This window comes from Tamandua tetradactyla, chromosome X, assembly GCF_023851605.1.
Source record: "Tamandua tetradactyla isolate mTamTet1 chromosome X, mTamTet1.pri, whole genome shotgun sequence".
NCBI classification, from domain to species: Eukaryota; Metazoa; Chordata; class Mammalia; order Pilosa; family Myrmecophagidae; genus Tamandua; species Tamandua tetradactyla.
This window is the reverse complement of record NC_135353.1, coordinates 102,326,848-102,344,873: the sequence shown is the minus strand read 5'-3', so window position 1 is coordinate 102,344,873 and position 18,026 is coordinate 102,326,848. Positions and strand designations below refer to the sequence as shown.

At 36.3% G+C, this 18,026-nt stretch overlaps 1 protein-coding gene and 2 pseudogenes across 1 annotated transcript in view; all 3 read left to right on the top strand.

Annotated features, from left to right (window-relative positions):
- The window catches only part of LOC143671513 (ectodysplasin-A-like), a 474,212-nt gene that overhangs the window by 376,546 nt on the left and 79,640 nt on the right, over positions 1–18,026 (top strand). The gene's annotated exons all lie outside the window — the stretch shown is intronic.
- Positions 1,368–13,522, top strand: LOC143670986 (ras-related protein Rap-1b pseudogene; annotated as a pseudogene).
- Positions 16,020–16,665, top strand: LOC143670985 (adrenodoxin pseudogene; annotated as a pseudogene).

The window sequence follows — 18,026 nt, the reverse complement described above, 5'->3', positions numbered from 1 at the left end:
GTGCCTTCCTATGCAGCAGAGGTGTCCCTGATGCTAGCAACCTGTCTTCAGAGAAGGGATTGTCCTGTGAATGCCTTAATTTGGATATTTTCGCAGCCTTAACTGTAAATCTGTAAGCTAATACATCCCCATTGCAAAAACCAATGCATTTCTGTTATATTGCATAATGGCAGCTTTAGCAAACAGAAACAGATTTTTGTACCAGAAGTGCAGTGCTAAGATTCAAATAACAAAAATGCTGGAGTGGCTTTATAAATGGATGAGGGAAGATTGTGGAAGAATTGTGAGGAGCTTGATAGAAAACACCTAGATTGCTTTGAAGAGACTGTTGATAGAAATTGGACCTTAAAGGTACTTCTAGAAGTACCTTAGACAGAAAGGCCTTAGACAGAAGTGATAAATGTGTCATTGCAAACTGGAATAAAGGTGACCCTTGTTGTAAAATGGCAGAGAATTTGGCAAAATTGAGTCCTGTTGTCACATGGAAGGAAGAATTTGAGAGTGATGACCTTGTATATTGAGCTGAAGAGATTTCCAAATTGAATGTGAAAAGTACAGTCTGGCTTCTCCTTGCAGCTTATATTTAAATGCAAGGGGAAAGCAATAAGCTGAGAACTGAACTATTGGGTACAAAGAAGCCAGAAGTTGATGTTTGGGAAAATTCTGAGCTTCCAGAAGGTGAGTCCACAGATTGAGGATTTAACTGAATATGGAACCAGTCAGACATTTCAGTGCAAGTCATGATTGGAGATGGTGTATCCAGAAAGGAATTTTGGAAAGTTCTGTTGTCTGAAGGTTGGGACCCCTGAGTGCTGCATGTGAAACTGGTGAGTTTTTTGCAAGATCTGTGTGCACAAAACCACTTCTAGCCTGGAATAAAAGGGACAGATTGAAGGAAAAATTACTTCAAAGGCGGAAGCATGAAGCCAAGGTCTGGAGCCAAGACAACTCAGGCCAGGAGCACAGACCCACCCATGCATGTGGAAAGGGTGACGTTGCAGAGAGTGGGCCTTCCACCTTGATGTTCAGGAAGAGTGTTTTAACCCTAAGGCTCTCAGATGCCTAGGTGATTGAGGAGATCTTGGCCATCCTGTTCTTCAAGAAGAATGCTGCTGACCCAGACTTCAGAGAAAATGGGGCACATTCCCCAGAGATTGAGGAGAGTCTGGACACCGCCCCACTGTTCTTAACGGGTTGAAGACTGTGGCCCAGAGACTGGGGAGAGTCTGAGTGCCACCCCATTGTTCTGAGGGGTTGAATGTATGCCGCAGAAGTGGCAGAGATTCTGCCACCATCTGATGCTTGAGGAGAGTGGGACATAGAGTTCTGCTGTCACCCTGATGCTTGAAGTGTGTGAAGCCAAGAGCATGACTATCTCCCCAATGTTTGGCGATTTGGAGTCCTCACCCCAGCGTTTGGAGAGAATAGGGCTGCTGTGCAAACCCTTGAAAAGGGTGGCGCTGCTGCTCCTTCAAGCCCTGAGGATAAAACATTCTGCACATGACTCTCAGAACTTGAAATCTAAAGCAGTATGCCTTGCAGGTTTTCTGAAGTATTTTGGTCAATGACCCCTGTTTTCCTTCCAATTTCTCACTGTGGAAATGGGAAAGTTCACTCTATGTCTGCCTATCCTTTGTATACTGGAAGCAGATGACATGTTCTAAGTTTCACAAATTCACAGCCACAGGGCAATTTTTCTCCAGCCACAGGGGAATTTTTCTCCATACCTGTAACTGATTTTGATGAGACTTTGTACTTAATACCATTACTGAAATGATCTAAGCCTTTGTGATGCAATAAATGTATTTTTCATATATTTTTGTTTGCTAGCTGCTTGAATGCAATATACCAGAAACAGAATGGCTTTTAAAAAGGGGAATTTAGTAAGTTGGTAGTTTACAGTTCTAAGGCTGAGAAAATGTCCCAATTAAAACACGTCTATAACAATGTCCAATCGAAGGCATCCAGGGAAAGATGTCTTGATTTAAGAAGGCCGTTGAAGTTCAGGGTTTCTCTCTCAAGTGCAAAGGGGCATGGTGAACATGTTCAAGGTTTCTCTCTCAGCTAGAAGGGCACATGGCTAACATGGCATCATCTGTTAGCTTCCCCTCCAGCTCACCAGGAGGCATTTTCCTTCTTCATCTCCAAAAGTCGCTGGCTGGTGGGTTCTGATTCATGGTTCTGTGGCATTCTCTTTTGTGGCTTTCTCATGGCTCTGTCATTCTTTTCTGCTTTCTCTGAATTTTTCTTTTATAGGATTCCATTAAAGTAATTAAGACCCACCTAGAATGGGTGGAGACATGTCTCCACCTAATCCAGCTTTGCAGCCACTCTTGATTGAGTCATATCTCCAGGGAAATGATCTAACTAAAATTTCAAACATACAGTGCTGAATAGGGATTAGAAGAAATGGCTGCCTTTACAAAATGGGATTAGGATTAAAATATGGCTTTTTCTAGGGTACATACATCCTTTCAAACGAGCACAGCCTATATAAAGAACATATCTTTGGAGAGTCCAAAGGGTGGAGTGTGGTGATTTGAAACTGTTACATGCTTCAGTAAAGGCCATGTTCTTTTTTTAAAAAACAAAGTTATTATCATTTTTTAATAAAAAAAATACCAATTAAACACAAACATTCCTATTTTGATCATTCCATTCTACATATATAATCAGTAATTCACAATATCATCACATAGTTACATCAATTAAAGGGAGGGGTAAGGGGTATGATCTGTATATATATATTTTTTTCTGTTTTTGTTTTATTTCTTTTTCAGTTGTCTTTTTATTTCTTTTCCTGAATTGATGCAAATGCTCTAAGAAATGATTATGATGATGAATAGTCCATGTTCTTTTAATCCATTCTTTTTTGGGGGGTGGGGGGGCTTTTAAAAATAGAATTTATTAGGTTGCAAGTTTACAGTTCTAAGTCTATAAAAATGTCCAAACTAAGACATCAAAAGAAAGATGCCTTGGCTCAAGAAAGGCCTCTGGGTTTGGAAAACCTCTGTCAACTTTTTAATGCATTTTTATAGGTACAAACCTGTTGGAGGTGGGATCTTTTTTTTTTCTACTTTTGAAGTCAAATTTATTAAGGTATACTTTACATATAGTAAAACATTAACCCTTTTTATGTTACAGTTTGATGATTTGGGACATTTGATGAGTGATAGAACTTTTCTTTCACCAGGTGGGACCTTTTGATTAGATTATTTCAGTCAAAGAGTTCCCCAAGATGGGTCTTACTCCTTTTAGTGGAGTCCTTTAAGAGAGGTGAAATTAAGCAATGCTCACAGAGAAAAAGCTCTCAGGGGAGCTGAGAGAGGAAGCCTCTGAAAGCAGAAGGTGAAAGCAACAAAACCTGAGAGAGAAGGACCAGCAGACACTGGCCATGTGCCTTCCCATTTGACAGAGGGACCAGATGCCAGCAGCCTTTCTTCAGTGAAGGTATCGTCCTGTGGATGCCTTAATTTGGACATTTTTATGTCCATGGAACTGTAGATTTGCAATCTAATAAATCCCCATTGTAAAAGTTAACCTATTTCTGGGATATTGCTTAATGGTAGCTTTAGCAAACTGAAACATTCTAGTAGCTTTGTTGTAGATTTTTGGGACTTTCTAAATAGAGGATCATGTCATCTGAAAATACTGGAAGTTTTTCTTCTTCCCTCCTGTGCCAATTTGAATCTGTTGTGTACTCCAGAAAAGACAAGTTCTTTAATTCTCATTCAGTATTGCTGGGTGGGATCATTTTTATTGGTTCCATGGAGATGTGACCTGCCCAATTGTGGGTCATGACTTTTGATTAGATGATTTCCATGGAGACATGTCTCCACCCATTCAAGTTGGGGTTGCTGACTGGAGCCCTTTAAGAGGAAACTGTTTTGAAAAAGCTTCAGTGCCAACAGAGCTCACACAGGAAGAGACCTTTGGAAATGCAGAAGGAAAATGTCCTCGGGGAAGCCTTTAGAAATGAGGAGAGAAAACTAGTAGATGCCATTGTGTGCCCTCCCAGCTGAGAGAGAAACCTCGACTGTCATCAGCCTTCTTGAGCCAAGGTATCTTTCCCTAGATGCCTTAGTTTGAACATTTCCACAGCCTTAGAATGGTAACCTGGAAACTTAATAGATTCCCCTTTTCAAAAGCCATTCCATTTCTGGTATATTGCATTCTAGCAACTTATAAACTAAAACACCACTCAATTTGGATGCCTTTTGTTTCTTTTCTTGCCTAATTGCTATAGCTAGAACTTCTAACACAAATGTTGAATAGCAGTGGTGACATTGGGCATCCTCATCTTATTCCAGATCTTAGAGGGAAAGGTTTCAGTCTTTCACCATTGAGTACAGTGTTAGCTGTGGGTTTTTCATATATGCCATTTTTCATGTTGAGGAAATTTCACTCTACTTCTATCTTTTGAAGTGTTTTTATCACGAATGATGCTAGACTTTGTCAAATTCCTTTTCTGCATCATTTGAGATGGCAATGTGTTTTTATCCGCTTTCACTTCGTTAATGCTGTGTATTACATTAATTGATTTCCTTGTGTTTAACCAACTGACTGTTTATGTTTGTGTTGTTTAACCTCCATATATTTGTGAATGTTCCAGTTCTCTGCCTATTATTGATTTCCAGTTTCATTCTATTGTGATCTGAGAAAGTTCTTTGTATAATTTCAGTCTTTTAAAATTTTTGATACCTGTTTTATGGCCCCATATGTGGTTTATCCTCGAAAATGATCCATGAGCACTTGAGAAAAATGTATATTCTACTGTTTTGGGGTGTACTGTTCTATAAATTTCTGGTATGTTAGGTCATTTACTATATTATTTAAGTTCTCTATTTACTTATTGATCTTTGATCTAAATGTGCTATTAATGAAAGTTGCATATTAAAATATCCAACCATTACTATAGAGACATCTATTTCTCCGTTTGGTGTTGCCAATGCTTGCTCATGTATTTGAGGCATCATTATTAGTTGCATAATATTATGATTATTTCTTTCGGTGGATTCCCCCTTTTATTAACATATATTGTCCTGCTGTGTCTCTTTACAGAGTTTTTCATTTAATGTTTATTTTGTCCAATAGTAGCACAGCTACCCCAATACTTTTATGTTACTGTCTCCTTCAAATATATTTTTCCAGCCTTTCACTTTCAACCTACTTGTGTCCTTGGGTCTAAGGTGAGTTTTTTGTAAACATTATATAAATGGATGGTATTTTTTCATCCTTTCTTCTAGTCTGTGCCTTTTGCTTGGGAAGTTTAATCCATTAACATTCAATGTTATTATTGTAAAGGCCATACTTCAACCATTTTACCCTTTGGCTTTTATATGTTATGTCTTATTTTTGTCTCTTTTTTTACCCTTCTAGTTAGCATTATTCATAGTCTTCATTTCTTGATTTTCCTCCAAGCCTCTCTTTCCTGACTTTCCTTGCAGCCTGCAGAACTCCCGTTAGTATTTCTTGTAAGTAGAGTCTCTCATTGAGGAAGTCACTCAGTTTCTGTTTATCTATTGTTATTTTAACCTCCCCCTCATTTTGAAGGAAAGGTTTGCCAGCTAAAAATTCTTGGCTGGCAGTTTTTCTTTTTCAGTACCTTAAATATATCATTTGCTTTTTGATACTTTAAATATAATACATGCCTTTTCATTTCCATGGTTCTCATGAGAAATTGGCAATTTACTTATTGAGTGTCCCTTGTATGTGATGAATTGCTTTTCTCCAGCTGCTTTCAGAATTCTTTGTTTCTCTTTGGCATTTGACATTCTGATTAGTATCAGTCTTGGAGTAGCTCTATTAGAATTTATTCTATTTGGAGTAAGTTGTGCTCAAAACTCATAAGAGTTAGGAAATTTCAGCCATTATTTCCTCAGATATTCTTCCTACCCCTTTTCTCCTCCCTTTTCCTTCTGGGAAAAGCTCCCCCAAAATAAAAGTCCAGGACCAGATGGCTTCACATGTGAATTCTACCAAGCATTCAAGAAATAATTAGTGGCAATCTTGCTCAATCTCTTCAAAAATTGAAGAGGGAAGGCTACCTAACTCATTCTATAAAGCCAACATCACCCTAATACCAAAGCCAGACAAAGATACTACCATAAAAGAAAAATCACAAACCAATCTCTAGAATGAATATAGACGCAAAAATCCTCAACACAATTCTTACAAATCAAATCCAGCAGCACATTAAAAGAATTATGCATCATGACCCCAAGTAGAATTTATTCCAGGTATGTAAGGCTGGTTCAACACAAGAAAATCAATTAACGTAATATACCACATCAACAAATCAAAGTGGAAGATCTTGATTGATGCAGAAAAGACTTCTGACAAAATTCAGTAACCTTTGTTGATGAAAACATTTCCAAGGATAGGAATAGGAGGTAACTTACTCAACATAATAAAGGGAATACATGAAAAACCCAAACTTAACATCATACTCAATAGGGAAAGACTGAAAGCTTTCCCTCTAGGGTCAGGAACAGGAAAAGGATGTCCACTGTCACCATTGTGTATTTTGCTGGAAGTTCTTGTAAGACCAATTAGGAAGAAGAGGAAATAAAAGGTATCCAAATTGGAAAGGAAGAATGAAAACTTTCACTGTTTGCAGATGACATGACACTATATGTAGATAATCTGAAAAAATCTACAGCAAAGCAACTAGAGCTAATAAACGAGTACAGTAGAGTGTCAGGACACAAAATCAACATCCCCAAATCAGTAGTGTTTCTATACATGAGTGATGAGAAATCTGAGGAGGAAATCAAGAAAAAAAATCCATTTACAATAGCAACCAAAAGAATCAAATATTTAGGAATAGATTTACCCAAGGCCGGAAAAGACCTTGCACTACAGAAAACTATAAGAAATTGCTAAAAGAAATTAAAGAAGACCTACATAAAGGGAATCACATACCATGTGTTCATGGATTAGAAGAATACAGTTAAAATGTCAATTCTACTGAAATTGATTTATAGATTCAATGCAATACCAATTAAAATCCCAACAACTTACTTTGGAGAAATAGAAAAACCATTAACCAAATTCATTTGGAAGGGCAATGTGCCCTGCATAACTAAAAATATCTTGCTGAAGATGAGTGAAATGGGAGGTATCACACTACCTGAAGTTAAATCACCTGACAAAGCTACAGTGGTCAAAAGAGCATTGTACTGACATAAAAATAGATATACTGAACAATGGAATGGAACTGAGTTTTCAGAAATAGACTCTCGCATTTATGGACAACTGATCTTTGATAAGGTCATCAAGCCAACCAACCTGGGATAGAGCAGCCTCATCTTTAAATGGCATTTGAAGAATTGGATATCCAGATGCAAAAGAATGAAAGAGGATCCATATCTCACACCTTATACAAAAATTAACTCAAAATCAATCAAAGACCTAAATATTAGAATTAAGACCATAAAACCATTATAAGAAAATATAGGGAAATATCTTATAAATCTTGTAATAGCAGTGATTTTCTAAACCTTGCACCCAAAGCATGAGCACTGAAAAAAGAACTGGATAAATGGGATCTTGTCAAAATAAAACCACTTTTCTGCTTCAAAGAACTTTGTCATGAAAATAAAAAGGCAGCCTACACAATGGGAGATAATATTTGGAAACCACAAATCAGATTGGGCTTTAGTATACAGAATATATAAAGAGATTCTTCAGATCAACAAGAAAAAGACAAACAACCCAATTAGAAAATGGGCAAAAGCCATGAGCAGATGCTTTTCAGAAGAGGAAATACAAATGGTAGAATGGCACATGAAAAGATGCTCAACTTCACTGGCTATTAGAGAAGTGCAAATCAAAACCACAGTGAGATATCATCTCACACCTACTATAATGGCCTTTATAAAAATATCAAAAAGGAGAGGACATGGAGAAAGAGACACACGTATTCACTATTGGTAGGAATGTACAGTGGTGTAACCACTCTGGAAGGCAGTTTGATGGTTCCTCAGGAAGCTAAGAATAGAAATGCCATATGATCCAGCAATCCCATTACTAGGTAGTGGGAACTGGTGGCATGGACATAAATGGAAATTTGCACAGCAGTGTTTGTAGCAGCAATTTTTATGATTGCCATGAGATGTAAACAGCCCAAATGTCCATCAACAAATGAGTGGCTAATAACTGGTATATACATATGATGGAATATTACACAGCTAATAAGACAGAATAAAGTCATGAAGCATGTAACAATGTGGATGGACACTGAGGACATTATATTGTGTGAAATTAGCCAGGAACAAAAGGACAAATATTGTATGGTCTCACTAATATGAACTAACATTAATGAGTGAATTTTGAGGGTTAAAGTTGAGAACATAGGTTATCAAGAGATAGAAGATAGAGATTGGGCATTTCATGTTGCAGGAGTTCAGAATTTCCAGCAGGATTGATTGTAGAGCTTCAGAAATGGATAGCACAATTCTGTCTCATTGTAGCACAGTATTGTAAGTACACTGAATGAAGCCGAGTGCGAGTATGATTGAGCAAGAAGGGTTGGGGTTATGTATGACATCAGAAGGAAAGATAGAGGATAAAGACTGGGATGGTATAACTTAGCAAAGCTTTGAGTGAACAATGATGGTGATTAAATGTACAAATGTAAGAACATTTTTGCACGAGGAAGAACAAATGAATGTCAGCATTGCAAGGTGTTGAAAATGGAATGTTATATGGGAAGAAATTCAATCAATGCAAACTAGGGCCTTTAGTTAACAGGAACATTTTAATATGATTCCATTGATTGTAACAAAGGTAATCTGCCAAAGCTAAACGTATATAACAGTGGGATATAGTTGGGTATGGGATTCTTGGTGTTATTGTTGTTTCTCCTTATTTTATTTTTTTGTTTGTTTTTTCTTCTTCTTCTTTTAAATCTTCTTTGCAAAAGAAATGGAAATGCCCTCATATAAGTTGTGATGTTGAGTACATGGCTTTGTGATTATACTGGGAACCAGGATTAGTTACTTAGGTTGGATTGCATGGTGTGAGAATAAAACTGTTTTAAAAAATGAACAGAGAAAAAGGGAAAGAAGTGTAACAATAAGATATCAGTAGCTGAGAGAGTTCAAATAAAATTGAGAGGCTACTCTGGAGGTCACTCTTACACAAGCTTCAGTTAGACATTGTGACCTATCATAGCTTGCCAACTCCCAACCAGAACCATCCCTGCCAATCCTATAGAACACCTAGAGCATTATACAAGATTCTACAAAGATTCCATGCACTAGGGTACCTTTCCAGAAACCAATAACCTCCAGATAGGTTCCTGGACCAGATAAGTCCTGAAATGCAGAGACCAGCCTCTCCAGAACATCAACTAGTTCCATTCCTCTATCCCATATTAGTGACAGCCCTTTCTAACATGCAAAAGGTAGACTGTACATAACCGAAATACCCCTGAAGAGTGGGACAGAAAGATCAAAGGTGATGGTGGAGTTATACAGAGAAGTTAGTGTTTAACAAGTGAGTATGATTGCTGAATCATTATATTAATATTTCTTTTAGTTTCCATTATCTTAGAGCAGCTAGAAGTAAAAACCTAAAATGGTGGAATTGTAACCATACCAAATTCTGAAATTTGTTTTACAGCTAATTGTTGCAGTGTGCTTTGAAATACATTACTTTTTTATATGTATGTTATTTTCCACAAAAAAGAAAAAAGTCAACTGTTATGATAAATGCACCTCTATATGATGATATTATGAACCATTGATTGTACACTTTGGATGATTACATGATATTTGAATATATAATACATATCAATAAAAATAATAAATAAATAAATAAAAATGGTAACTCCAAACAGCCTGGTCCTTTCCAATAGGATATCCCTGCATAGAGGTAAGATTCTTCTACTGTGAGTGGTAGAGAGCAAAACTAGAAAAGTTAATAATGCTATTTCTTTTTCTTTTTGTTCAGACAACCAAACAAAAGTACTTTTTTCCTTTCCTTCTGATGCCTGCTATTGAATCGTTAAGTCATTTGAAACACGTCTATAGCCTAGATGATATGTAAATGTCATTTTCCTATTATTCAATTTTTCCCAGAAACTATTTTGTAACAGTGGTAATGCCTATTTCTCTCAGGGGAGAAATTCCATCAGGTTATGATTTCCTCCCCCAGTTCAAATACATCTTTCTAAAATAGTTGCAGTATAAATATATTTTCTAAGGTCTCCTAAAAGAATGAACAGAGATATAACTTTTGGAGAAAATGTGGAGAGAGAGATGTAAATATTCACTGTCGGTAGGGAAGTAGAGCGATGCAGAATCTCTGCGGAGTAGTGTAGTAGCTCCACGAGAGACTAAGTATAGGGTTGCCATATGGCCCTGCAGCCCTGTTGTTAAGTGTATACTTACAGGAACTGTGAGTGAGGACATGAATGGATGTTTGGATACTGGTGTTTATGGCAGTAATGTTCATGATATGCAATGGATGAAGGTGGCCTGAGGGTAAGAGGGTGAACTGTGGTGTATACACAAAATAGAATGTTGAGCAGCTGCAAGAAGGAATGAAATTGTGATGCATGCAACTAGGTGAATGAACCTTGAGGACAATATGTTGAGTGAAGTAAGCCAGAGAAGAAAATACAAAGATTATTGCGCCACACTAATATGGACCAATTATAATGTGCATAATCTGAGAATTGAATTTGAGAGCATAGGTTATCAGGGGAAGGCTTATTGTAAAATTTCCTAGATTACAAGCTCTTACATCAGTTACATATACTCCTGAGTTGTAACTTATATTTCTAAATTCTGAGATGCTGACTTCTTAGTGTATAAATTGGTCATTCCCTAGAACTTCAGGTATTTGTGTGACACCTGAGACTCAGTGCTTGATTTCTGCAGCTATGAAAGTTAGCATTGCCCCATACATCAACTGTTTAAAAAAAAAAACAAACCTGAAAAAAAGATCAAACTTCAATTAGAGATATGAATGAAGCTATTCTGGTTAGGACTAAGGTAAATTAGACTTAAGGGTAAAGTTTGCTATTGACTATATTTTAAATCTTTAACTTCTTTTTGAGACCAAAGGAAGATATATTCATTTAGTGCAAAATTCATATTTTCGGTAGCACACTGTATAATTTAACTTGTATGAGCACATTATTTGAACACCATAATTATATGGAACCTTGAATAGGAAATAAGATCTTGTTGGTGTGTAAAAGCTGGTGTGAGGCCCCAATACATCCCAGAGTAATCTGGGTAGAAGATAAAAAAAAAAGTATTTGCAAAGTCCTCTAGAGCAATTGGGGGAAAATGTGGAAGTATTAAACTTCCTTACCTGGGAAATTCTTGATATTCTCACAAGCATTGAGGACTACCAATTTAATAAGCCAAGCCCCTGATCTTCAGGCTTGACCTTATGAAACTTATTCCTCAAAGGAGAAGCTAAGCCTACTTTATTTATACCTAAGTGTCACCCCAGAGAACCTCTTTTGTTGCTCAGATGTGGCCTCTCTCTCTAAGACAACTATGCAGGTAAACTCACTGCCCTCCCCACTATGTAGGACATGTCTTCCAGGGGTATAAGTCTCCCTAGCAATGTGTGACCTGACTCCCCAGAAGCCCTGACATTGTGAGATTGAGAAAACCTTCTTGACCAAAAAGAGAAAAGGTAATTAAACAAAATAATGTTTTAGTGGCTGGGAGATTTCAAATCGAGTTGACAGGTCATTCCGGAGGTTATTAATATTCAGTATATAGATATTCCTTTTCTGTTTTTGGTGTATTGGAGAAGCTAGAGGGAAATAACTGAAACTGTTGAACTGTGATCTTGTAGTCTTGATTCTTGAAGATGATTGTATAACTGTGTAGATTTATGGTTTGACTTTGTGATTGTGAAAACCTTGTGATTGACACTCCCTTTATCCATTGTATGGATAGATGAGTACGAAAATAAAGACAAAAGATGAATAAATAATGGGGAATATGGTGGTATGGGATGTTTTGGGTGTTATTTTTTACCTTTGTTTTTATTCTTATTTTTATTTATTTTTTGATGTAATGAAAATATTGAAAAATCTATTGTAATGATGAATGCATAGCCATATGATGATACTGTGAACACTTTGGATTGTACACTTTGGATGATCATATAGTATGTGAATATATAATAGATCTCAATAACATTGCATTAAAAATAACTAGATAGAATGAAAATACCCAATAATAATAAGATATATATCAATAGGGAGTGATCTAAGCTCATTGCATTGTTCATGAATAGATGAACCTTAAAGCTTAAATTAAATATAAATGCTGATATTTCTGGGATAAACAGTAAAGGAACAGAAATATAATGGATAAGTTTTGAAGTAGCAGAAGAAGGAATAGAATAAAGAGAAAATGTGGCCCAGAGTTAGGAATGTAACCAGCCAGAGCAGCAGTATAGCCCTGGCACCCAGAGCACTGACCTGGAGGGTGCACAAGGTGCGAGTAGATGCTGGCTGTACAGTCTCAGTGACAGTACGAGAAGTACTAGATTTTGACAGCAACTTCATATCACGAGTGAATATAAGCTAGTTTTTCTTGGCTCATGAGGTGGTGGAAAGTCTGCTCTGACCATGAGCTCATTCAAAGAATTTTTGTTGAAAAATATCCTACGAGAGAAGATTCTTTTAGAAAGCAAGTTGAAATAGATGTACAACAGTGTATGCTCGAAATCATGGATACTGCAGGAACTGAACAGTTTACAGCAATGAGGGATTTGTACATGAAAAATGTAATAAGGCTTTGCATTCGATTATTCCATCACAGCGCAACCCAAATTTAATGATTTACAAGATCTGAGAGAATAAATTCTTTGAGTAAGAGACACTGATGATGTTCCAGTGATTCTGGTTGGTAATAAGTGTGACTTGGAGGATGAAAGAGTTTTAGAAAAGGAGGAAGGTCAAAATTTGACAAGAAAATGGAATAAGTGTGCATTCTTAGAATCTTCTGCAAAATAAAAAATAAATGTTAATGAGATAATTTATGACCTAGTACGGCAAACTACCAGAAAAGTCCAGTGCCTGGGAAAGCCTGCAAAAGGACATCATGTGAGCTGCTTTAATATACCAAAAGCATTGTAGCTCTGTGTCATCTCAAAAGAACTGTTGCCCTATTCAACAGTACCAGCATTCCAACTTTATCAAATCTACCAAAATCTTGAATGGATTTTCCTGTGGTGGTACCCTTTAAGAGGCGGATGAAAGCAACTACATCCATTTGCACATTCTAATCACTTTCCAGTATCATAAGAGAAATGTTTACTTACAAAATAGTCTTACAGTATGCAACTGGTAAAACCAGAGGCTACATCCAATATTACTGCCTAAGAGGCATTCTTCATCCACTAGTGTTGTACGTGTCTACAAATGGTGTACTATTTACTTTAATATGGCCCACAAACTTTGTATTTTGAGTACAATAATATAAATCCTAAAAGCACCATTATTTTACCTTAATTAAAAAAAAGTCCAAAGAGCTTCTATGTAGACTACTCCAGATAACTTCTTTGATAGTTGTAGCTTATTGTAAATTTTTTTAAGAAATTCATGGCCATTGTCATTGTATTGTATAAAATGAATGCTTTTGGTTAACACAGCTCTAATAGTTTTTTTTTATTTTTGAAAAACCTGTGGAGACAGTGATCTTGTCTTTAAAATATGATAGTTCTTTATGTAAAATGTCTTAGATTAAATACACTGCCTTTAATATCTGCTGGGAAGGAAATGTCCAGACTTTTCAAATCTCTTATGTGCTTCCTTTTTTGTTTACATAGGGAAAAATGTTTATAGTTGTATGTACAGTGGGGGTCTACAACAAGAAATGTATATTTTCAAACAATTTTTTAATGATTTAACATTTTTTGTAAATAATTTTCAGGCTTCTGCAGCTGTAGATTCTCACTGTGAATCCCTTGCTTGCTCATGCATAAGTATATTTGCAATACTAAATATACAAGTTTCGTATTTTTGCTATTAACAATTGTTTCACATGTGTAACATTTTGGTTGAGAGGTTAAATGGTGGATGAGTACTGTGGATGTGGGAAATAATTTTAATCATGTGTAATTGGTCACAAGGCCTAGTTTGCAGTAAATATTGCTGTTGTATTTAACAATACCTTATTATGTTGTATGCATTAATGCTTGGGTATAAAGATTGTATCTATCCTACAAGGAGCCATAGTATTTATTTATTTAAAATTTTTGTTATTAATTTTTAAATTAAAAAAATATATAACAACAAACAAACATTCTTAGCATATGATCATTCCATTCTACATATATAATCAGTAATTCACAATATCATCACAAAGTTGCATATTCATCATCATGATCATTTCTTGTAAAATTTGCATCTATTCAGAAAAAGAAAAAGAAAACAGAAAAAAATTCATACATACCATACCCCTTACCCCTCCCTTTCATTGGTCACTAACATTTCTATCTAATTTTATTTTAACATTTGTTCCCCCTTTTATTTATTTTTATTCCGTATGTTTTACTAGTCTGTTGATAAGGTAGATAAAAGGAGCATCAGATACAAGGTTTTCACAATTACACAGTCACATAGTGAAAGCTATATCATTATATAATCATCTTCAAGAAACATGGCTACTGGAACACAGCTTTACATTTGCAGGCAGTTCCCTCCAGCCTTTCCATTATATCTTGACTAACAAGGTGGTATCTATTTAATGCATAAGAGTAACCTCTAGGATAACCTCTGTACTCTGTTTGGAATCTCTCAGCCATTGACACTATGTCTTGTCTCATTTCACTCTTCCCCCTTTCAGTCAAGAAGGTTTTCTCAATCTCTTGATGCTGAGTCCCAGCTCATTCTAGGATTTCTGTCCCACGTTGCCAGGAAAGTCCACACGCCTGGGAGTCATGTTCCACGTAGCCAGGGGTAGGGCAGTGAGTTTGCTTGTTGTGTTGGCTGGAGAGAAAGGCCACATCTGAGTAACAAAACAGGTTCTCTTGGGGGTGACTCTTAGACCTAGTTTCAAGTAGGCTTTACCTATCCTTTGTGGAGTTAAGTTTCATATGAACAAACCACAGGACTGGGGGCTCAGCCTATTGTTTTGAGCCACAGTATTTAAATTGACCAACTGAATGTTAAAAATACTTTGTGGTGCAATTTTGTAAAACTTAGCATCAGTAGTTCAATATATTTGGATTGCCATGCCAAAAAAAAAAAAAAGAATGAAGAGGGAGATCCTTACTCTACCACAAAGGACAAAAGGGAGAAAAAAGTGTGACAACTAAAAAGTACAAAATTAAAGATTACGACCATAATAATTATAAATATAAATGGACTAAATTCTCTAGTTAAGAGACAAAAATTTGTCACACTTTATAAAAATAAATTCAGACATAGTCTCTTTGCAAGACACCCATCTAAAGCATAAAGCAGGAAGGTTAAAAGTAAAAGAATGGAATGTAAGTACAAAAAGAGAAACTGAGGTAGCTATATTACTATCAGACAAAACAAACTTTAAGGCAAAATGTATACAGTAAGTTTTGGATTAAATATGGTGGAGCCACATTCCTATCATTAAGTGCAGTTTGGTGAGGTTGTTAAATGGTAAGAATCCATAAAGACAAAGAATAGGAGAAGAAACCTCAAGTCATGAGAAAGTTTATTTCATTTTGGATAAGATAGAAAGAAGATAAAGGAGCATGTATTAATTATTTATTGCAGCCTAAAAAAATTACTCCAATATTATTTATGTAAAACACCAATCATTTATCTCATACTTTCTGAGAGTCAGAAATCTGTAAGTAGCTTATTTGGGTGGTTCTGGATTAAAAGTTCTCATGAAGTTTCAATCAGGAAGGCTGCAGTCATCTGAAGGCTTGAGTTTGTCTGGAGAATTGGCTTCCAAAATGGCCTACTCATATTACTCATATTGGCTGTCTGAATAAAGCGTCAATCCCTCACCATATGGGCCTGTCCACAACTACTTAAGTGACCTCACAGTATGGCAGCTGGCCTCATCCTGTACAAATCATCCAAGATCCAAACCAAGATGAAGCTGTACTACATTTATTGACTTGGTCTCCAAAGTTGCACACCATTACTTCTGTTTTTTTCTATTCATTAAAAGCAAGTCATGGGCTCTCAGTGGCACTGCATTCTGCTGGCTCCTCCTCGCTGGTCCCTGTGAGGGAGCCTACAGACTTCTGGGGACCCAGAGTCTTGGAGGGAGCATGGGAGCAAGCTGGCCACTGAGCTTGTTGGTGCTGGTACGGAGCAGCTCAGAAGATAAAATAATAGTCTCTTCATAAACCGTGATGGTTAAACATTAACAATCAAAGAAAAAAATTACTGACTCTCTGCTAGATGTTGTGGTTGAAAATTATTTAGATATTGATGGTTTGGGTGCATGTGAGGGAACCTTAGCCTTCCCTACCCATCACCTCATCGTTGAAGAGAACATATTTGAGGAGCTACAAGTAATCAATCACTATTGAGGAGAATGGCATGCTTAATCTGGCCTATGGACTAACAGACACATGGTTAGGCTGCCGAATCTGTGTGACAAAGTCCATGGACAGTATGACTGTTCAAGTACATGAAGCAGTGGCTATGCCAGACAGTCCATTAATACAGGCAAGAACTCCTAAGCTAAAATAAATATAAATATTTTTATGAAATTTTACCTACTTTATAATTATTTCTCAATGTAATTATATGAGAACATGGATGAATGGATTTATTATTATAACTAGCTTTACTATTTTAATTCACATTGAATAGCTACTTAATTTTATAGTTCTGAAAGTATGCAACCTTTATTTTGGTTAAGTTATAAAAACATCAATCAAATATTAGAAAATAATTAATATGATAAAACCTAACATATTTTTCTTTATATTTGTTTAGTGACATTAGTAAAATGTTTCCATATAAATTTTATGTCTGCTTACCTATAAGGTAGATTAAAAAGCTGTTATACAAAAACAAAAAAACAAATCACTAAGGCCAGCTAACACTTTAGAGGAGGGGAACTATACATCACCTCTTGAAAGGAGGAGCATAAAAGAAAATTGTAGAGATATTCTAAAACCATCACAGAGTGACAAATAACTTAGCTAGGTAGAGTAACTACAATGTAAACTCCTACATAGTGGTGTACTCACTAGAGTAAGCTAATTGTCTTGCATAACCACTGAAAGTTTTGTCACTTTCAAGCACTAAGTCCTACAACAAATGGGTGCGATACAGAACTGAAAACAGTGGAATTGATTGAAAATCCATACACAAAACAGTTTAACTCTCAGGTCCCTTCTCCCCAACACATACCCCACCACCACCAGCACCACCACCACCACCACCAGGCAGTAAAATAGAACATATTCTCTGAGAAAAAAAAAATTGATGAAAGCCTCCTCGCTAAGAGAATGGTTTGCCCTCAAATATTGACAAGTAAATTGTATGTCCCCATCTTTCTTTTACCTCTCCCTAACAGGAGAATAGAATATTCTTTTCTTGAGAAATCATATGGCCCCAGAGAAAAGACCTCCAGATATTGGTACTTGGGCCTCCACCAACTAAATAAACAACTTACATCCAATGACCCTACAATATATGAACTACCCATTGACAAATCCCAACCTCCATGCACACACAATTTCCATCAGCTTTTTTATTGACTCATTCTTAAATATAAATATACAGACAAGTATTACTACATAATTACGGAAGCCACAATATTTTAAAAAATCTAAGAAATAGTCAAACAGAAAAGAGGGATTTGGAAGAAATAGACACTGCAGAAAATAGATCACATACATATATGTATGTGTATATGGATTCTGAGCAAAATGAGATAGCAGGGATAATCGGTACTAGCCTAAGTATTGCACCACTTTGAGATGGTTGAAATGAAATGAAGCACTAAAATTTGCAAAAAATTATTACAGTGGCATTTTATTTGACTACTGTCAGCCTCTAATGTATTTACCTAGCTTCTCTATGCTTCATT